The 23698-nt window shown below is 36.1% G+C and overlaps 1 long non-coding RNA gene across 1 annotated transcript in view; it reads left to right on the top strand.

The window, feature by feature from the left end:
* LOC118970906 (uncharacterized) overlaps window positions 1-23496 on the top strand; it is a 112674-nt gene extending 89178 nt beyond the window's left edge. Inside the window, exon 3 of the long non-coding RNA XR_005059099.2 lies at window positions 23414-23496. This is a non-coding gene — a long non-coding RNA (uncharacterized lncRNA). The remainder of the gene's footprint in view (window positions 1-23413) is intronic.
* The last annotated feature ends 202 nt before the right edge of the window (window positions 23497-23698 follow it).

Genomic DNA, 23698 nt, shown 5'->3' with positions numbered 1-23698 from the left:
CGTTTTCATGATATTTTCCCAATTCCAAGGTAGTTGAAAAGGTAGGTGAAAAATTATCATCCTTAGAATGTTCTGGATAAAATTTATCCTGAGTAAGAGCTGTAATATCTTTAGATGGTCACAATTTCTTCTAGTACCATAATGCATCCACCCATGTCCATAATCACAATGAATAATCCATATCTTGTGAGGGAGCCAAGTATTTCTAGAAAAAGAAATATTGTTACTCAGGTACATTTTATCTTTTATAAGCAAACAGACAGGCAATTAATCCTTTATGTTATAAAAGTTTGGAGGGTAAATAGGAGCTTACTTTAATTATATATGCATATGTGTGTGGATATAATATTTGTATATATTACTGTAATATGTCATCGTATTTGCAAAGCTGTAATGTTAGCCACTGTTCTCATGGCAAGAACTAAGTGACCTGATCTTTGGTGGCCCTTGATTACTGACAAGAACTATTGTGAGGAAATATTTCACTTTTTTTGTTTTACCACAGGGTGGTTTCAGTATTGTTACCAAATATTTTATATATTTTTTTCACAACAGTGTTTTGTTTTGGTACAAAATTAGCTAGAGCACATGATATTTTAAGGAGTTTTGTTTTCAAAAGGAATGTCTTTTCCTGGAAATGTTTATTACCACTAGAGTTATCAACAATGTGTTTGACTTAAAATTAACTCTGAAAACACATATTTAAATTATTTAACTGAAATATATAAATAAAAATGGATTTGCCTCAAAAACAAAAATGGCCTTTTTCCTTTGGAATTCCAGAAATAATACAGCTTCTTGGAAGTCAAGAGAAAATCAAGTGTGAGGACAATGTTATCCTTACCTTTCCTCCAGGGAAAAGCTGGATTTTTTCTGTTGGAATCTGCAGCAACAGCAAAATGTCATGATCTTAGGAACATTTTCACCAAATTATTTCAGAAGAATTTCCTAAGTATTGCTTTAAAATAATGCCTAATTTAACAATAACAGCTATCTCTCAACCCCCAACTTTTAAATTAATTTTTATTAAGGATCACAATTCCTTAGATCCTAGACCATTAGCAAAATCAAAACAAGATACAAATTAAAAATAGTTGATTTAGTAGTGGACATTTCCAGTTGAAAAACTTGCTTGTACTTCAACATGTATCAGCTTTAAATTTTAGGTGCAGACATTGATGCAGGTCAAAAGGTTAGTGATTCATTTCCTGTACTTGTCACTATGCTGCTTGTTACAACAGATTTCTGGAAGTGACTGGCAAAAGAAATAAATATGGGAAGAAGGTCTTGTCTGTGTGACAAAAGCACATGTAACAGTTGTCCGATACCATGTTTTGATTATCAGAAATCCTCATAGCATGTGAGTGAGAGGACAATAACATACAGAACTCTATCTTCTTAAACAGTCACAAATATGATGGACAGGGAAGAAGTTATGGTAAACATAAAGGTCAGAGCATGGTAGGATGTACCTTTTCACCCATACATATGCGTGAATATCCTTTGATATTTTGTGATGTTACTGTCTTATAGTTTCTGTCCTCTTTAGGTGGCTTTATTTTTTATTTTTAAAAATTTTTTATTAAAGTATGATTGATAACATATTAGTTGGTGTGAGGGCAGAGGATATGAAGAGACAGTTCTCCAAAGAAGAAATTCAGATGGCCAACAGACACATGAAAAAATGCTCCACGTCACTAATCATCAGAGAAATGCAAATTAAAACCACAATGCAACAGATATCGCTTCACACCAATAAGGATGGCCAGCATCGAAAAGACTAAAGAACAACAAATGCTGGCAAGGATGCAGAGAAAGGGGAACCCTCCTACAGTGCTAGTGGGAATGTAAGCTAGTTCAGCCTTTGTGGAAAGTAATACAGAGTTTACTCAAAAAACTAAAAATAGAAATACCATTTAACCCAGGAAACCCACTGTTTGGAATTTACCCAAAGAATACAACTTCTCAGATTCAAAAAGACATATGCACCCCTATGTTTATCGCAGCACTTTTTACAATAGCCAAGATACGGAAGCAACCTAAGTGTTCATCAGTAGATGAATGGATAAAGAAGGTGTGATACATATACGCAGTAGAATACTATTCAGCCATAAGAAAGAAACAAATCCTACCATTTGCAACAACATGGATGGAGCTGGAGGACATTATGTTCAAATTATTTTCCTCATTTGTGGAGTATAACAGTGAAGCAAAACTGAAGGAACAAAATGGCAGCAGACTCAGAGACTCCAAGAATGAACTAGTGGTTACCAAAGGGGAGGGGTGTGGGAGGGCAGGTGGGGAGAGAGGGAGAAGGGGATTGATTGAGGTATGATTGATGTACACTCTTATGAAGGTTTCACATGAAAAAACAATGCTTTATATGGTATATGAGATATCAGTTCTTGTAGTTCTTACGTGGGCTAGATGTTTGTCAAGCCCAAAGACTGATCTGTACATGTTAGGCAAATTTCCTAATACCTTCCTGGCAACAGCCTTCCTTCTAAATATCTGGACTATAAATAGGGGAGAATCATGTCCCTCTACAAGGGAGGTTGCCTTCAAAAGAGAACAGTGCTGACCTCAGCAACTCTGAATCCTGGCTATTTACTTAGCTGAGAAGCCTTATGTGAATCACTTCACTTGCATGTATCTCCGTGGTAAAGCGAGATCAGAACAGTGACTTCATTGAAAAATTTAAATTCTATAAAGTTGGTAAAACATTCAGTGTACTGCCGGAATAAAATGACTGTCCAGGAGTTATCAGAGATAATTTTTATTGATACATTTTCTGGTTCTCAGAAGTAAATATTAAGGGGTTGCATTTGTTAGATTGCCTGATGGAGTCTCTTAGCAAGGGCTTCCTTCTAGTAGACTTGACTGGTTTATGGGTTGAGAGCCAAGGCTGTGCAATCGCTGGAACTGGCCGTTGTGCTGACTTGCCTTCTTTTGATGATCGACTAGATGATGACCAGCAAATGAGCAAGATTGACCACCTCAGTGATTATTTCACAGGTCTTCAAAGACACGGTCAAGGTCTATATGACCAACTCAATAACAACCACTTGAAAACCAACCAAGAAAACTGAAAGCAGTGAAAATTAGATGTGCAGGCAGCAGAATTTCCATCAGTTACAGAACTACAGAGACACAGATGCCTTGTTCATTTCAGCAAGTTCTTAAAAGGTACTTTCAGGCATAAAGTGTGCTCTCAGTAAGCTACTGAGGAGTACTGGAGAGGAGCATATAAATGACTGGACTAGGATACTATCAGTTCCAATTTTTACTTCAGAATATTTCTTTTTAATTTTATATTTAATAAGGTTAAAAATCTGCAACTTGGTACTGCAAATTAGCATCAGTGATTTCTTCACTCTTCAACAGTGTGTTCTCAGAAAGACAATAAAATTGTTAAGGAGAAACAGTTTCAAAACTTCCACAAAGGTGGACATAGACCATGCATATCAGTACAGATCTGAAACCCTGTCAGAAATTTTGATAGTTGGTAATATATTACCTTGTGAGAAGTACATATAAACAGCTACTTAAAAAATCCAGCATTTATTGATTCATCCCTTATGCACCAAAATAGAACTTTTAACAACTCTGAGATATTCTCAGAAATAATGAGACTTGGTTAAACATGTGCCATGCCTAAAGTTTGGCCTTTGAGAAGTTTAACATGCACATCTGGGTCTTGTTATTGGTGTGAGCGGAATTTGTCACACTATCTATTTTATAATACTTCCACACCTACTTTTACCTTATAAGGTAAAGCTCCAAACTCTAAATGTGTATTATGCATAGGCCTATATTTAGCAGCAAAATAATGATTTTTGCAAGCCAAAGAGAAATAGAAATTCAGTCTCCGGATGCTGTTTTTGAAAAGCAGCATCTAAATAGCTGCTGCCCAATGTCACGATAACGTTGACACAGATAATTCCAGCTTGTGTTCCTAAAGTCATTATGTAAAGCCATATTTCTATTTTTTTAATGCAACATCTAAAATAGTTATATGTCTAGTTGAGACTAAAATAAAATGAAACTTTAAGTACTGTACAGACATTGAGGAAGTGGTTCAGTTTCTTTAGACTTTGTATTTAAAGTCATGCTCCCAAAGCTGCCTTTCCTCACCCTGCTGAGGAATTTCTCAAATTTTATATAAAAAACATAATTTAAAAAAATGCTCTAATGACCCTACTTATAACCGCTACACTTGCAGCAGCTTCCTGACCCACAGATGTTTGCTCCTCTCTGGGAACTGTCTGGACCATGTAAGGTGGGATCTCCCATGACAGCATTCTTCTACCGCATGACCCAGCCTTGGTGGCCATAGCTGGCAAGTGGGGAGGTACCAACCTAAGCTGTCCTATTAATGTCTTCTCAGTTTTGCTGTTGTTTTTTCAAGAACATCAGGGAAACAGTTTTTCATAGGAGATCTTGATGGCCTCCATCAAATGGCAGGGGTCAGTGTACCATTAGGATCGTGTAGCCAACTAGCCAAGAGGGGTGGGGAAGAGCTATTTCAACTTTGAGTCCCTCCATCTAGTTTGTTTGAGGCCTAGCTATTGCCCTACCAGTCCTTAGGTTTGAAATAATAGAATATCAAAAAAGGCCTCTTTTTATAAAATTATTTTCAGAATGGCATCTTGAGTAAGTAATCAAAATAGTTATAACTGACAAAACAAAATGAACAAGAACTATACTAGTTACCTACCTAAAACAAACCTTATTCCATCACTTGCCCCCTTACTCTGACAAATTGAACACTTTTCTGTTTGTTTTCCTATCTCCCTCAACTAAAATATAAGCCTACATCAGACAAGAACTTTTTGTTTTTTATTCATCATCATACTCATTATTCTAAGAACAATGATGGGCACTTGGCAGGCTTTTAGTAAAAATTGGTAACTGAATAAATTGCATAATTTTAAAGATGTCAGCCATTCACATATCTGGGGGCAGGGAGGAGGTGTTTATCCTTGTGAAATACTAATGAATTAAAAAATGAATGTATGTGCATGTGTGGGTAAAATGATAAATAAGAGGGTGGGAAACAGAAATCAGTTTTTAAACTAATAATGGATGACTCAGATGATCTGGCTGCCGTACATCCTTCATGTCTTTGCTAATATGAAGTTTTTTAAGGGAAGACTTCTTCCCTATGCCCCCAACCAGATTCGACCCTCTAAGTGCTTTCTTATCACAGGACTTCTTATTACACTGCATTGAATTTTCTTGTTTGTCTGCCTCAAAGCACTCTCTAATTTTCTTCGCTTCCAATAACACCACCACCATCACCTTCACCATCACCACCAACACTATCACCATCACTACCACACCATTTCCAAAGATTGTAGGTCCCTTGAGATCAGGTGCTATATGCATATGTACAAACAGGATAGTTTTTGAACAAATATGATTATGTCTGTAGCAGACTTTGAAGTAGAAATATATGGTAAATACCTCTAAAATTTAACTGAAAAATCCCTTTATGAGATTCTAGTTTTTTTTTTCCTTTGGGGAAAGATACTACCTGAATTTCCCAATTTTCTATTTTAAATGTGCATAGTTATGATTAATATAATACAAATTTATTGAAGTAAACTGCAGTGGAGAAAAATTAGAAGTAATCTACACATAACCATTAAAATTGGTTAAAACATAATTGTATTACATCCATATATGAAATGCTATCTAGTCACTGATGATTGACTGAAGTAGATCTATATGGAAAGATGTCCACAATATATTGTTATGTGGAAGAATATGCTTCAGAACAGAATGTATAGCTTCAGAATATTTTTATGAATTATATACACATATATACGTACACTTAAATATACATGCATATATGTAAAGACATAGAGATAAATCCAAAAGCATAAATACCAAATTATAATAGTTATAGTTAAGTTGCCAAGTGTGTAGAAAGCTTATGAAGTACTCTCACTTTTTAGTTTTAGAAGTATGTGCTTAGAATATATTTTAATTAGCATGCAGTTAGTTACTATGACAGTCCCCCAACCATGATCTCTGTCTCCTGTTATTAAATCTGTGTGCAGCCTTTTCCTACATTGTGCCAGAGGCTGACCTGTGTTACCAATAGAATATGATGGAAGTTATGACATGTAACTTTCAAGATTGGGTTATAAAAGACCCTGCATCTCATCTTCTCTCTTCTCTCTCTCTCTCTCTCTCTCTCTCACACACACACACACACACACACATGCTCAGACACATACACACATACTCTGGTCTCTCCCTCCCTCGTCACTTGATCTGAGAGAAGCCAACTGCCATGTTATGGGAATGTCTATGGAGCTGCTGCTATTCCTATAAACTGAGGCCTCTGGCCAGTAGCCAATGAGGAACTGAGGCCTATTAACAGCCATGAACATAGCTTGGGAGTGGATCCTGCACACTCAGTCGAGCTTTTGATGATTAAATCCCCTGTCAACAGCTCAACTACAACTGGGTGAGAGCCCCTGAACCAGAACCACCCAACAGCACCACTCCCGGATTCTTGACCTCAGAGACTATGTACTATAATAAATGCTGGATATTTTAAACTACTGAACTTTGGGGTAATTTGTTACATAGAAATGAAGAATTAATACAGTTAGTGTTGATTGAATAAATACCTGAATCAAAATTGATTTAAAAATATACATAGATGTATACAAAGAATGAGAAAGCAGTTTAAAAAACATTGAATTCATGTCAGCTTTATGTCATTATGTGTGGTCTTAATCCATGGATAAGCGAAACAGAACTACTATAACATTGAGGGAGTGTTTAAGAAATATATTAACATCATAAGTATTAATATCATACTTGAAAGGGTTAGAAACGTTGTCATAGACCATTGTTTATAAAATTGAAGTGACTCTGACTTAGATTCAAAGAAGAGCAATTTGTGTTTGTAAAGTGTTTTATTTTTTTCATAGCCATATATAAATGTTTATAACATACATACTCTTATGCATATCTATATGTGTTGTATATACACACATAGACACAAATATATTTGACATGCTAATAGAAATTACACCATTTAAAATTAAATATAAACTAAAGTCTGAATTAAGGTAAACAGTCAAAAAGCATTACATGTTAACATTTATTTTCTCATTAATAAGGTATGTAGTTATATTTAGAAAATCCACATATTTACAGCTAAGTACTTATTAGATACCTAGAAAAGGCACTTTGGGCAAACCTCTGACTGGATTGCATTGTTATGTTAACTAGACAGTTAATCTGCTGCGGATGAGGGAAGAGACACTCGGTGAACAACAGTGATATATCTATTGCCAGAGAATAATTTTACTTTACAATGATTTAGGGAAACTTCTGTCATGAGGAACTGGCTTTGCTCTTTAGAAATGAATGCTCAGATTGCTTTGTTATTTGAAAAGGGGTTTTCTCAAAATCTTTATTTTTTTGGTTGGATGCTAGGTTACCCTCAGTGGGGATGGGGGCAGCCAACTGTGAGGCAAGGATGGTTCATGTGCAATTAAGACAGTTCATACCTGAGCTGAGGGATAAATAGTTTGCTATGTTTTTATTTGTAATTTTTCTTCCATATAATAATTATTTTCCTTGATGCTTAAATTCTTAATAAAATTCTTATTTTGGATACAATTCAGGCATTCATTTTGCACATTGATCTGTTTATCAATAAACTTTGGTGTGTCTGTCAGACCCCTAAGTATTTATGTAGCTGTTTCTAAGTGATACTATGTATTTAACTGTTTCCTTTTACATCCTCCTCTCTGTATCCATTCTAAGTTAGAACACATGCCATGCCATTTGAGACACTCCTTTCTTATTTGGAAAAGCCCAGCTTACAAGTAGATTCTACCTGGTTCCAAGTACCTCACACCAACCATCCCACTGTAAGAAAAACTATAAAATAAAACTAAATGCCAGGGGATTGTACTTTGTGGGTCTGGTAACTAAAAATGTATTAGAGCAAACACACAGCTAGTTAGGAAGATCTCCACTTACGACATCTGCCAATAAAGATGCACAGATGAGTTTGTGTTTATTAATATAACTATTTTCTGGACTTTGGCAGTATTTCACTAGCCAATGGTTGATGCAGTCATCTCAGAGCTATTCTCTCCATCTACTAGTTGTGATTATGTATCCAATAAACATGTCACTATGTCCAAACACAGCAGGAATAAAATGATGAAGAAGCTATGATTCAGGCTCCTCGGGAGCTCAGACTATAGTTTTATTAATCTGTCCTCATATCTCTGTTGATATTTTATGCGGACTGCTTCCATCTTATTAGGGGCTTGCAGGCATCCACAGCCATTTGGTCTTGTTCATTTCATAGGTTTGAAAGGATTTTGATGTCTCTTTCTGTTGACTACAGGATTTTGGTTCATGTTGAGTTAGATGATGCTTTTTTCCAGGACTGAATTTTGTGTATTCCTTGATCACTCACTAAAATCTGCTGATGAAAAAAGTCAACCTATCTCTAAGGTAATCAATTTACAGGATGCCAATTATCTTCATATTTGGAAGTATCTTTGTTATGTCCTATATTTTTAAATTTTCCTTGGAATTTTTAGATTTTGATGGTTCTATCTGTATCTTTCTTCTTTACCTGTGGTGGAAAACCATGTGAAATCACAAATTTGGTGCCTGTGATCAGATCCACCTTGAAGAGTGTAATTTTCTTCACTTCTGTGTTTAGGGTGTGATAAGGGGAGAAACTTGGCCTGACACAACATTTTAGGATATAATTGCATTTGGAAGATTCTTTCCTGCAAGGGGGTTGTTGGGAAATCTATTATTAGGAAACAGTTGTGAAAATTCCTACAAAAGCTTGTATTAAGCAGTTTTCAGGTGGAAATTTTCCATATTATCTTAGAATTTTTATTTTGAATTCTCAGCACGCCATAGGTTCTATGAGCCACAATACAAGGAGTGTTATATTTTCTAGATACAAAATATAACAGTAAATTATCCTCAGTTTATAAAAATGGAAAATAAAATTATTTAAACATCTGAACAGAAAAATGCAAAATAACATAGAATATCATATTATAAAACAAATATTTAAAGAAATAAGTACCTAAGAAATATTTGAAACTTACTAATTCCTAGCTTATTAATAAGAACTTAAGCATGATCTTATATTTGACTGTCAATCAGTTGGTTTATTAACTCACCCTGAAACATGCTTTGAGCCAAATCTTTGCCATGATTAGGAATTACTTCCAAAATCTTTAGAGCAATTTAACATCAAACTCCTTTCAGACTGCTTCTCTTCGCTAATATAAGCAGCTTATTTTTCTTCCTGGACTGTCTGAATTACTTAAATGACATTTATTTACATTTCCAGGTATCTCAACTTTGAACTCTGCACTGATTTATCAGTGTTTTCTCTGTCCTTTCTTCTAAAAGCTGAAGGAAAAAATGAGAGGAAAGGACCGTGTGGGGTTTCTCTATCCTGAAAACATAGGATCATTAGTTACATCTCCATGAAAGTGAAATAATTTCCATATTATTATTAAATAGGAGTTAAATATCCTCTTATCTAAAAATAGTTACTTCTAGTTAAGTATAATGTTTAGGGTAGCTCAAGCCATAAAACAACAGTTCTCTTTAACAGAAAGTACTAGCTTGCCCAATAATTTTTATGTAATTATGTCCTGAAAGATTGAATTCTGTTTCTTTTATACAAATATAAGACAAAATAACATCAACATTCAATTTTAAAAGAGACACATAACTATCTTGGTCAATTAGATTGTCAGAAAAATGTGAAGAGAGAGCCACTCGGAGCAAGGCAGGAATAGACTCAAGGGGCAGGGACAGAATTATAGACAGTGTCTGCCTCAGAAAGGAAAGAGGCAGAGGATACAAATATGAGGAGTTGACCAGGAATTGGGGAACCAAAGACGCTCCAAGTCTCTAAAGTAAAGCAAACATCAGAGATAATATTACCTCTTTTTCAATCTTTTCAGCTTCTTTCCCTGCATCTAATTTATCAGAACATACCGACATAGTGACATGCAAAAATGATATGAGAACACCAAACTCTGTTCCTTATTTAACAAGATTTATTATTTAAACAATAACAGTAGAAATAGTTTCCATTTATTGAGCGATAGCTCAATGATACCAGCTACTTAATTTCTTTATATGTAATGTTTTATTAAAATCTTATTTTAAAAACCCTGTGAAGTAGGTATTTCCGTAGCTTTAAAGATGTGGATGCTGATTGATGCTCAAAGGAAGTGAGTCCATGCCTATAGCCATAGGGCAAGTAAGTGACAGATGGAGAACCTGAGACCAAATCCATCTGACTCTGATCTCATGCTCTTAACCAAATGTTTTTATCATACTCACATGGACACTACATGTCAAGGTCTATTCACCCTTCCTCATCTGCCTTCCACTGACATACTTATTGGATATGGCAATGAATACAATCAAAATCAACATTGCTAAGTGAATCTTTGCAATGATTGGTGTTTGCCATAACAGTTTTTCTTTCAATCCTTTTTTAGACAGAACTCAATGTTTTGATTACACACATTCAGAGTTCAATTCAAATATTTCCAAGATTAAAACAAATGAATAAATCAGGAAGCATAATGACTTTTGGAAAACATCCAGTTGTAATAAATCTGTTATGACCAACTAAAGGATATATCACATTAAAGAAGCAAACTTTGATGTTCTGCCAAATACTAAAACATGTAAATTTCCCTTGTGTTGCATTATGTATATTTAAGAAATGTTGGTGACAGGGCTATTTTAAAGGCTCTGTAACATCCTTTTTTGGAAATATTTGTTTCTGTAGCAATCTTAAAAAGCTAGCAGCTCACATGTGGATTTCAAAACACTTGGGGATATCACGGATAGGTTGAACTTCAAATTTTAATTTGTGGGACATTTATTCTGGTGGGCAGAGAACTAAGGTGGGATCCTGAATTTGGTACTTTTACCTTGTGTGACTTTCAGAAAACTTTAGTCTCTCTGAGTATTTAGTATTATTTGTCATAATAATATCTCCTTCACAAATTTGTTAGGAGGATTAAATGGGATCATGAATAAAAAATGTCCCATACATTGTAGGTACTACATGATGCCTATCTTAAACAATTGCTGTGCAATTACTAAATTAGATAATGATGCTAAAGGATTTGCACATTGTGAGCACTCAACAAAAGTATGTGACTCTGTTCCCGAAACATTCTTTTAAATTATGGTTGCACACTGGACTTAAAATTCTTGCGTACAGACCCATATTCTTAAGTAATGCACAATATTATATTTGTTGATATTCACCATTATTACAGCTATTCATTCAGTAAATTACTCATGCACTCATTCCATGAATAAACAAATACTGATAAACCACTAGATTCCAGGTATATCTGCCATCTAGACAAAAACTAAAATGACAGTAAATTTTTTTTCTGTTAATTGAAGACACCTAGATGGTTGGCAAGAGGCTGACCAAATCAATGGAAAAAGGAGATTGAGAATGGAGGTATTTTCAGAAACATTGTTATTAAGCAAACATTGTTTTCTCAATTATGCCAACTTTTTCTTAACAGGCTAAATTGCCCCCAGATTATTTTACACTAGTTATATTAATGAGTAATAACAGTTCAGAGACTTTGCAAAATTAGCTTACTATATGATAAATAGTTATAGCTAATATAAAAGTTCTTTCTTTGATGGAAATGGTTAGTCTACAACTTAAGGCAATATTAGTCTAAAATAGGTATCAATTTCTGACTTAAACACTTATTACATATCATATTATTACATTCTAGTTAAACACTTTTCCTCAGAGGCTATTCTTTGATCTAATTTGCCTGAAACTGTATACATCCTGTCCTGTAGAGCAGTATTTTGCTGTGTGAATATGATAATTGAGAACAGAGTTTTACCTAAATTATCTCTAATATACAGACAAACTTGAACCTATTAGATTATTCATGTCTCATCAGATTAAATGCCCACATAGAGCCTCAACTGTTGCTAAAATTCATGGCATTAAAAAAGTCTAACTCTTCAAGCTAATCTCCCTAACTATAGAGGTTTCACATATATTTATGGATTTTATCTCTCTTTAAAGTCAAATAATTCATCTATTGCTTTATTGAAACTCTTCATTAGCCCATTTGATTTTTCATGTAGGTGTATTGAGGTAATTTTACTAGTTTAAGTATTTCCTGAATAACAAGAGTGGATTATAGCTGTAAACTGTAAGCCTCAGACTCTCTCTAAGGAAGAGTATTTAGGGAAGCCCAAGTCAACAGAGCAGGCAAAAATCAAGGATACTAGAGAAACTGAAGCCTCTGGCACTACGGCTAGCAAACATAGCCCAGATGCTAATAGTACTGCTCTTGATTTCAATGAAACTTCAAAAAATCTTCCCTGATTGTATTGTTCTAAAATTTAGTTATTCAGACATGTTTTTTCTATTCAATAATTTAATGGATTTATACATTTTATCTCATCTTCCTCTCAGGCTTTGTCATTCCTGATTTGTGAAATCAAATTATTCTTGGCCTTTCCTCACGGAAGCCTCAACTTTCCCTTTATTTTCTTAGTTTCTCTTCCATGGATGTTTTTAGCTGCATTATTTATTTATTTCTTGACCTCAGCAACCTGAAATAATATCCATTATTCTGGATTCAGATACCATATTTTTTGTTTTTTCAATAAGTCAATAAATTTTCCTACAAAGTTTCTAAACAATTTCTGTAAAATTTCTAGATTGTTTCCAAAAAGCAGCTACCAGCACTTGGCTAAATTTCTATAATATAATCCCTTTCTTTTACATTGAAATAACTTTGGCAGAGACATAGGACATTTTAGAAAACCTGAGAAAGTGAAATACTATCACTGGAATGGTCAAGCTTGGGCTAAATGACCACTTAAAAAGTCGACACAGTGAAGCTCATATTTTATTCATACTTACACGGTCTGGAAGACAGATTATAAAGTGAAATCTTTAAAATTTCAACTCCATGATCTTTTGGATGGTAAAAATGCCAACTTTGTATGAGTAAACTTTCAGGAGATTTATAGGGATGTAGGACTGGACAGTAAGATGGCCAATGAGCCTCAGCATGAACAATAATACTCCAAAGGTATTATTACTCAAAGAGAGAATTTTTGGCTCTGGATATTGAACCAGTCTAAAGTAGGGGCCTGGTTATTAGTAGAATCCATTCCCTAAATGTATTTGTCTAACAGATTACCTTGCACATTAGTAATGCCTATCAAAGCTGAGATTACATAATTCAATGAGTCTTAGTTTAATTATGTAATAGTAACTCACTGTTCTCAGCAAAGATTTACTTTCCTTCTTTTCATGCATTAAGAGTGACAAATTTTTACCATGTGTGAGGCACCATGTATAAATTACAGCTTAAAAGAAATTAGAGCTCACTCTCTAGAGGAGATATACTAAGTGCACCTAAATTTAGAGTATGGAAAATGCATAATAAAGTTACAAATAAAGGACTGTGCAGTTCAAAGGCAGAAACTCACAAAGAGTTGGGTAGATTTATGAAGTTGTTACTAATTAAAAGATGAATACAATTTCAAAAGGCATAGTGGAGAGAGTAGTACCTCCAGGCAGCAGAAGCAGTATGAATAAAGTTGCCAAGGAGTATTCTACTGAGCAAGCCTTTCACTTTACCTACACATTAGAGGATTGGGTTGGTGCTTGCAAGACTGATAAAAGCCAATCCCATAAGCTAGAATGAATATGGCCTAATTACTAAGCCATGGAACTGGATTCACAAAGCCAGTAATAATATTTTTGCTATGCTGCCTGGGGTAAAGAAGTGGAAGTGTTTGTAGGCCAAGGGTTTTATGTTTTGATGAGGAAATTTCCAAGTATGAGATCTTAGAGGGGGTGTAGCTGTTGAATGACTGAGTAAATACCTTGGGGTTACTGTAAATTTGATGCCCTTTGTCTTAGAAGGATGTTGAATTACAACTGGGGGCTGTGGTAATGCTGCCCTGTGTTGATACCTTCCATCCTGTGTTGAGTAGAAAACCTCAGAGACTAATGGCTTTATTGACTTTTGTGTGTGTGCATTTTATGTTTTTGTATAGTATTTTTAGCTTTGAAAATACATAAATCCTTTTTGCTATTGTAAAAAGCAAAAACGAAGACAAAACAACTTTAGGAAGATCTTGGGACAATCTCTTGGCTTCCTTTACATTAAACAAACAAATGAACCTACTTGCTGATTCCCAAGACAGTGAAGTGAACTTCTGGTTCTGGCTGCAACAATTTGTAAAGAGCTTGGAAGGCATTACTCCTACCCTTACAATTAGAAAAAGCTGAAAAAATTGAAAGACAAGAATTTTTCTTGGACTCTTCAGATAACAAATCACAGGACAAACTGTCACACCAAAGTCCAGAGAGGCAGGAAATCAGAGTCATAGTCAATATCCACTTTCCTAGAACAGGAGCCACATAAACTGGGCTCCTGAATAACAAGAGTGGATTATGGCTGCAAACTGCAAGCCCCAGACTCTCTCTAAGGAAGAGTACTTAGGGAAGCCCAAGTCATCAGAGGAGGCAAAAATCAAGGATACTAGAGGAGTTGAAGTCTCTGGCACCTACAGCTGCAGTAAATATTAAACATAGGCCAGATGCTAAACTAATGAGTAGAAAACCTCATGCTGAAGGCTTATTTCTCTCAATTCCTGTTATCTGATATATTATGTTGAGCTTTCAACAAAACACCACAGAGCATGATAGAAGCCAAGAAAAAAGCACAATCTGAAGAGACAAAGCAGACATCAGAAAGAGATTCAGATATGACACAGCTGTTGGAATTATCAGACTAAGTCATGCTTTGCCACTATTTGGCATCATTAGTCATTCCTCGAGGTTTGCTGTGCCACAAATCCTGACTCATGTCTAAAACACTACTAATAACCAAATAAGAGTCTCTTAAAATTCACAAGTATCTGATTATTATATACATGTGGAAGTATCACAGAAACCAAATTCAGAAGTCCTGCAGAGAAATTGCACACCTGCTCTCTGTAGAACAGTTGTTATTTAAAATAAAATAAAATAAAAAGCCAAAAATCTCCCAAAATGAGCCAGACAGACTGAAGTTTGAGAATACCTCATAGAGTTTGCTATCCTCAGCTTTTTTCTTAAATGCTGAGGTGGAGCAGGGTGCAGTGTGGAGGGCAAAGGGAAGGAAATGATGCTTTTGGCATGTTGCAAAGCTAGATTGTCATCACTTTCAATGGCTTAGGAACTTGAAGCAAATATAGTGATCAACACATAGGAAAGGGTTTATATTTAATATCATTTCCTTTGGAATCCTCCAGGTTTTCCAGCTTAGATTTGTTCTACTGCTCACTTGTTTTTGGTTCACTCTGATTTATTGCTGAACTCATGAATCATCTGCCTCGCCTATGTAAGAAAAAAAAAAAGCCTTTCCATTGATTTCAATTCTATCTCAGTGGCTGTGTGTGACACACTAGATGATAACCTCAGCCATAGGCCATAAGCCTGAGACTAGAGAGACTGATGTGTCGAGCACAATGACAGGAATTCAAGTTAGCGTGTAGCAGAGTTTCTAGTTCCCCAGAGATAGTTGTGTGAAGACAAGGGAAATGCACTGACGTTATTAGTGATGTATTTTTAACAGTGGGTTCTTCCACCCTCGGTTCCATTGTTGAACTGCCATTGTTATTTCCATAAAAATCACACTAGGCCATTTCAAGTTTATACAAGTGATTTACTTCCACACTTGCAAGGGTGAGAAATGGTTCTTTAAAGCAAGCATTTACTTGAGAAAAATTTCAAACAAGACCTCATGGGGATACAGGATGGAGAATGCAATCTAAGACTGTTATTAAAAAGCCTTCACATAATTATGTAAGCTTTTTAAATAAAATGAAATTTTATTAACATCAACACTGCTCAGAACTCTGAGTGTAACAAATTAGAGTGTGTATTTAACCTGGGGGTTTATTTGAGCTGTTTATTATAATGACCACATGTACAATAGTAGTAACATTGATGATAATCTCACTCATTTTATATGGTTTTGCATTCATCTGAGAATAAAGAGGTTGGCTTTTATTGGATTTCCTTTTAGATAACCTCAAAAATTTTAAGATAAATCAAGTTCATTTTTAGCTCTATAAAATGTTCTAAATATCTCTTAGTCGAACATATCTGGTGACCTTCTAACTTTCCTAATAGTACTTAGATAGGAGTGGATACTAGTTGTGGGAGAATATCTAACTGTTTTTGTCCTAACACCATCTAAGCCTTAACTAGTCTACTTCATGGTGTATTACAGGTCACATTCAATATTGTTTTCAGGGATCAACGAGTCTAATTCTCCCAAAAGTTTTTAATGTGCTGGACAAAAATCTTCTAGGAAGGTGGAAGGGAGATTTGCTTTTGGTTGAACCAAATTTCTTTGAGATTTGCATAGAATTTTTAAAGCTACAATCAATAATGTTGTGGGAATTCAGTGTCAAATCATTGCTCTAAAAGTAGGATTTATCTTGGCTTTGGACACCCATACAGTCTCCCTGAAGTCCATGTTCTTACTGGAGCTTGGGGATGATTGCACAGTGCCATGTTTGGTACATGGTAAGGTGCTCACTACCCTGCATCTGTGATTCTCTGTGCCTTCAGACATTAGTGATTTTTAAAGAGCTTTTCAAATGGATGATGGATAATGAGGAAATATGAAGGAGTTCATGCCTGGTAAATGTTCTCTATTTTTCAATGAAGTGGAACTTATCAAGACTGTCTGATGTACCGAAGATTGAAATGAAGGTTTAGAATAGCGATTGAGTCCCTGTCTACATGAGCTTGATGTCTTTATTATAAGAATACTCATGTTCTGGTTTCTTTTGTTCAATATCTGGACTCGTGACAGTCATGCTTCTACATTTGATTAAGAAACTCATAGCCGAATAGCTGGTAAGATGAAATTAATGCAAGGGAAGTCAGAGAAAATACAGTTTCTTTATCATTTATAATGTTCTCACAAAGCTAAAAATATGCTTTTAGAGGTAAAAAATATAGAGATTGCCAGCTTGTTTTTCATTCTATTTGTTTGTTCATTCATTTATTTAGCAAACACTTACTGAGCATCTGTTGAGATAGAGATAAATGTCTGTGTGTGTCAAAGATTACATTAAATTAATAAATACCTTTTAATTTGTATCTTGCTCTTAAAATTTTTGTTTATTTTGAAGGAATTTAATGGAGGAGGAAATTCAAGTGAAAAATAAGTGACCATGTTATGCAATCTATGATATTACAGGTATGTCACCAAATGAGTGTGTCCCTTAGATTTCTCTTAAAGAGAAAATCTGAGACAACAAGGATGTTTGGATGGCTGCAGGCAGCTCACTGCAGCAACTTTAAGGATTTTAAGCTTTTGAGCTGATGCTCCACTCTTTCTGCACAGCCCCCATCAATGACTGCACACAGTAGTGGGAGTAGGGCCTGGCCCCCGCCCAGCATGAAGCTCTGCTAGTGGCAGTCTTTGCAGGAGAGCTCCCTGGGGGCTGGCAAGACTTCCTCAGAGTGGTCCTGCAGCCTGAGACCCTTCCTGCCCAGTCTTCTGCTTCAGTCTGCAGGCAACCTTCACCTCCTCTTCCTCCTTCTGCCCTTTATCTTCCAGAGACTTTCCCCCCAACACCTATCATCCTCTTCATTTGGTCTTGCAGCTGAACTGACACACTGGGTTCAATGGGAAACCAGATCAAACAGCTCTGCTTGAGGAAGTCAGAGAAAGCCAGTAAAATAATGCTTGAAGCCTTGCAGGCCTAGTGAGAACCTAAGTGGCAGACAAAAGGAAAATGGCATTCCAGGGGTTGGATCAGCATGTTAGAAGGCCAGTGACAGAGCAGAGCATCTGTGGGTAATTGTAGGTGAGTTAGGGTATCAGGACGTAAGCATACCTTTGGGCTAGCTGCAGCAGATGAGACCAGAAGAGCAAAAGCTGAAGACGGAGAATTTGATGGCTATGCCAAGAAGTTAGAACCTTAAGCAGCATGTGATGGACGCCTTTCGGAGGAGAATTAAAGATGTGGTCCTTGACTCTTCTTGGGCGTTGGTTGTCCCCAGTTTCTCAGCATTTAAAAATTTTATGCATCATTTACATTGTATTTTTAGAAGTAAAATATAATTTAACTATGTAGAACCTATCCAATACCAAAAAGAGTAAAATAAAAAATAAAAATCACCTCTGTCTTAGCCATTTAGTGGTAACTGCTATTAAATTTTTGGTCTATTTCTCTTCATTTAAAAAACAAATTTATCTCTATCTATCCATGCCTTTCAAAAGTTTTGTCTCCTAGGATCATATTGCCTTAAGTTTCAAGAGCTTTTTATATAATGTGAATAGTAAGAGATAATCTATTTTATTTATAATCCCTCCAGCTTGTCATTTGCCTTTTAATATCTTTTTGTTTGAACTACCAAAAATATAAATATTACCAAATTAAATATTCCAATAATGTTTTTTCAATTTAAAAAATTATTTTTTTACTTAATTAACCTCTTCAGAAATGTAACTCTTCACTAACAAACTTAGTTTTCTCATTTTTCCCTTGTTTTTATTATTTCATAAATCTTTCTAATTGTATCTGGAATTGATTTTAGTGATTTTTAAAGCATTAAGAATATTTTTCATCCCCAGATATAGTCCTCTCCCCCCCTTAAAACCATTTGTTGAATTGAATTTTGAAGGAAAATTAGGAGCTGAAAGAAAATTGGTAAAAAAAAAAAAAAAAAAGACTAGAAGTAGAGAGGCTCTATTCCTCTAGGGAAGAGACAGAGGCATGAAAACTGTAGCCAGTGACTGCAGGTAAGGTAGGAGTAAGAGAGAGAGTGAGTGAGTTCCAGACCAGGACATGTGTTTAACTCAGAAATGTGAGTATTATATGGAAAACACCAGGGAGCTTTTCTCAGAGACTGCAGACTTGAACCTGATTTCTGTTTCATAATATCCACCTTACAAGCAAAGGTAAAGATAAATGAAGGGAGATAAGTATCATACCAGAGCATGTCACACAAAGCTGTTACAGTAAACCAGAGGGCTTTTATATTTTAGGGAATGTTGAGAAAGAGGAACCAGGGAAAGAAAGGAAGCCTGTAATGCATGGAGTAGAGGCATTACCAGAGATGAGGTTCCCAGGACTGAGTAGATGGTATCACATAAGCCAGGGAGGGGTGGCTCTCAAGAACGGGCAGGTAGGGTCTGTCAACAATGATAAATGAGAATTGCTGTACGCCAAGGGAAGACATGTTTTCCATTGTATCTAGCAATACACAGTTAATGTTGTCCTTCCCAGACGTGTTTCACTTGAGTGGTGGAAGGGGGGCCGTATTTCAATGCAAGTCCCCTAGTGTATCTGTGATCCTGTCTGCTGGTATTTCATCCTTCCTGGGATTGCTACCTTTCATGCGGCTACCACAGGGCTGCCTTAGCCTATGACCTTTTTCCTGACATCAGTTGACTGACTCAGTGACAGGTGCTTGACTGGATCCACTTGCCCCAGTAATTTGCCCATGTTGAGTACTGGGACCCAGGTAAGCCAATGAGTGCCTTTTCCAGGGACTTTAATGTGATATTCAGAGAACAGAGGTTAGTTGCTCCCTGATGATAGAAACTGTAGGTGGTAAAATTTGGGAACCTGTTGTCTTAACATGTGAAGAAAGCTCAATTGTATTAAGAGAAGTTGAAACCAAATGCAGAGAGATGGAGAGCTAAGATGGAGAGAGAATCCAGGCAACAATAGATTCTGATTTTTCCTGACTCTTAGCTGAATCTCTACCCCTTTCACACTTTTGCAGTTCACCACTTCCTTGGGTTGTAGGCGTAAATAAAGTCCCTTTTTCCTCTAAGCCAGTTTAAGTTTTCTTTCACTTGCAACTAAAACTTCCTGACCACTGCAACCAAATGATGCTGGTAGTTTGCCAGTAAATGGAAAAGTAATGGGGTCAAGGGAGAGTTTCCTTTAAAATGGGAAAAATTTGAGCATGTCTATGCCAAGACTGAAAGTCAGTTGGGAGAGGGGGAGATTAAGGATACAGTAGAATAGCTATGAATGATGGAGTGGGGCCATTGGAGGTAGAGGGGATGGGATCTAAAGTACAACAGAAAGGCCAACCTTGGACAGAAGGAAGGAACCCTCTTTCATGTAAACAGATGGAATAAGGGGGTGGACTGGCAAGAGATGCCAGCACGTGTGTAGGTAGTAAGAAAGGAAGTTAACAAGTCTTACCATGTTATGAGCATAGGTGGATGTGGTTAAGTAGGAAATATTAAAAGAAGTCAAAGTTTAGCATAGCATAGGAGCTGAAAGTGGAAAGGAGTCCATGAAGGACTTGAGGACCAGCACTGGGTGCCCACAGGTGAGATAATAAAGGTCTAAAAGCTTGGCTATTCTGTTTTTCCAGCATTGCTAAGCAGCCTTCTGTTGTATTGGTCCAGAGTCAGTCTTTTAAGTTCTTTAACTTAAAAGATTATTTTTTAGAGTAGTTTCAGGATCACAGAAAAATTGAGCTGAAAGTGTCCACATACCACCCCTTCTCCATTTGGCCTCCCCCACCAAGATCTCCCACCAGGGTGGTAATTTTTTTACAGTCAATGAGCCTATACTGGCATATCATTATCACCCAAAGTCCAGAGTTTACATTAGAATTCACTCTTGATGTGCATTTTATGGGTTCTGACAAATGTGTAATGACATGTACCATACAAAGCAGATTCCCTGCCCTAAACAATCTGTGCTTCACCTGTTCGTCCCCGCTCCCCCTACCTCCAACCCCTGGCAACCACTAATCTTTTCACTCTCTCCATAGTTTTGCCTTTTCCAGAATGTCACATAGTTGCAATCATACAGGTATAACATTTTCAGACTGGCTCCTTTCAGTTAGTGTTTTGCATTTAAGGTTCCTCCAGGCCTTTTCATGGTTCGGTAGTTTATTTTTTTATCACTGAATAATGGATCCATTGTACTGGCTTATTTATCTGTTCACCTACTGAAGAGCATCTTGACTCAATGTTTTCTCAGTTATAAATAAATCTGCTATAAACATGCACATGCAGGATTTTGTGTAGATGTAACTTTTCTGTTTATTTGAGTAAATACTAAAGCGCATGGTTGCTGGATCATATGGTAAGATAATGTTTAGTTTCATAAGGAACTGCCAAACTGTCTTCCAAGGTGGCATTTTGCATTCCCCCAGCGGTGAAGGAGAGGAGTTTTCCTGTTGCTCCACATCTTTGCTACCAAAAGTAGGTCTTTTGAGAAAGGAGTTGAGGGAGAGAGTCTTAGAGGTGACCAGGCAGAGTAGGGCCTGGAATGAAACCAGGGGAGAGCTGCTTGGGAGACAATGGGGGCTTGGTAGCTGGATGAGATAGAGAAGTAATTAAAAGTGAACAGAGTGGATAGTTTATTGGCATGTGAAAAGGACTATAATCTTTAAAAATCAACATGAATGGGTAGACTGAGAAAGGATTTGAAGTCAAAGAGGTAGGAGAACAAGAAGAGTAGTGTCAAAGATGCTGTGAACAAAAGGGGGGCTAGTGAAGGGGCTAGTTACACTGCATGCAGAAGGCACTCTAGGTCTACATAGAGGTTTTCAAGGTAGCCTACGCACACATAGGTTCCAAGGTTGGTGTTCACTGATTTTGCTAAATCTTTGTCTATTTGAGTAGCCAAGTCCTCAAGGAAAGCAAAAAGGGTACTAAGGTCCATATGCAAAATGCTAATTTAAATCAATAGACATTAAAGTACTGCAATTTTTAGTGATTTTCGAGTAGAAATATTCTGGGTGAAGCAAAATTTTTAAAGGAGGACGGAGACTCTCTATTAGATAATGTGATTGTGTTTTCAAGTAGAAATGTAATTTTATCCTTTCTCTCATGATGCCTTGGACCTAAGATGCTTTTTTATCCTATCAAGGGGCCCTTGTATTGCTCTGTAGGTTAATACTGTACACCCGGCTACACGGCTGATTTTCATGGATGTGCTGTGGAAGATTTGCTGCAGGCAAACTGCATTCCTTTGAGGTTAACCCAAGCAGGGCTTTAAGGAAAGCATTACACAGGGGACAATGGCCCCAGAGTAAATAGGGAATCAGCCAGCTCACCACTTTTTAGGCAGCTTTAGTCCTTAGCAGGCAAAGGCATCTCAAAAGGGCACTGGATTTTAAACTGAAAGAGAAAGAAAAGAAAACATCCATCTCCTACTTTTCATTATCTTTACCATTTGGTTGTTTATCTTTAGAGATACTTTGAAACAACCACAAAGTAAAACACTACCATTAAGTAATACCTCAAAATGATAGAACTGATTGAGTTTGGCTTATTTAATGTCAAAAACCAAATCAGAGGAAGCAGAGATCTCTTCTAGATCCTTTCATTTTGCATATTTGAATGACCATGTCCTTCGTGATTGACACTAGCAAATTGGTCCAACAAACCTCTTAAGATGAAAAATATGTATATTATATATATATATATTTTAAGATTAAAATATGTAAGCATGTATATATCTTTTATAATTTATTTCAGTGTCAAAAAATACATTATTCGGGAAATGGATCAATCTTAAAAGCTTGGTAGACTTGGAATACATGGAGAGGAGCAGGATGTACAATAAGAATGGACCTGGTCTCTCTAGCAGAATGAAAAGATTGGACTTTCTAGGATCTGTTGGAATAGAGAGAAGTGAAGTAAAAGAGTTTAGGCCAAAGAATGGGCAACTTTGAAAATAGGATGGAAGAATTTACATACAGAAAACCCTTGATTAGTTGATGGATGTTGGAATGGCATAAGCAATAGCTTGACTGTAGTAAATGGGATGGATTTGAGGAGATATTGAAGTAAGGGGGATTAGGTATGAGTTGATTGCAGGAACCTAGAGACCAAGCAATGCATATCTGAACTAGTATAACTGGGACAGGGAAAATGAAAAGTTCTTTCCAATTTCCCCTTAAACTGGCACTAAGTAAAAAACATATGGGTCACATTTCCTAATATGCAGTGTTTTGAAAACTTCATATTGTAGAAGCATTTCACACCTATACAGAAGCAGATAGGCTCTTACCATGAGCCCCAGTGCACTCATCACCCAACATCAACGTGCAGCCAATCCTGGCCCTAATACAGCCTCATCTACTTCCTCCTTATTTTTATGTATTATTTGCCACACTAATATTCAACAGGGGTCATGATAAATTTTATTATGCTTTTACTTTAAAATCTTGTTACTTTTTTATTATTTTATGGAACTTATCAATGTTAAAAATAAGTTTATTTCATTTATGGTACATATGATCATTTTAAATAAATATTTGAGATAAAGAAACTAATAAACAGCAATCTTGGCTACCTAGGTGAAATCTGAACAATTCAAGAAGATGGCTTGAGTTTCTTCTATTTGGGATAAAAGACATATTTCACAGACTTAATTACAGGTAAGAAACCTCCATCTGTGTCTAGTGAAAATGCCTTACAAATGCAGGTGCTCAGTAAACATTTATTCAATTGACTGTTGAAATGACAATGAAAGTGAAATTCAAGTAGTAGCTAAATTTAAACAAATGGTAAGGTAAATACTGACATTACTGTTGATGACCATTTTAAGTGAATGTAAAGAATAACATATAATTAATAAATAT

The sequence above is a fragment of the Manis javanica genome, chromosome 9 (assembly GCF_040802235.1).
Source record: "Manis javanica isolate MJ-LG chromosome 9, MJ_LKY, whole genome shotgun sequence".
In the NCBI taxonomy this organism is placed as follows: domain Eukaryota; kingdom Metazoa; phylum Chordata; class Mammalia; order Pholidota; family Manidae; genus Manis; species Manis javanica.
Note: the sequence above shows the minus strand (reverse complement) of the source record. Positions and strands in the feature narration are given on the sequence as shown.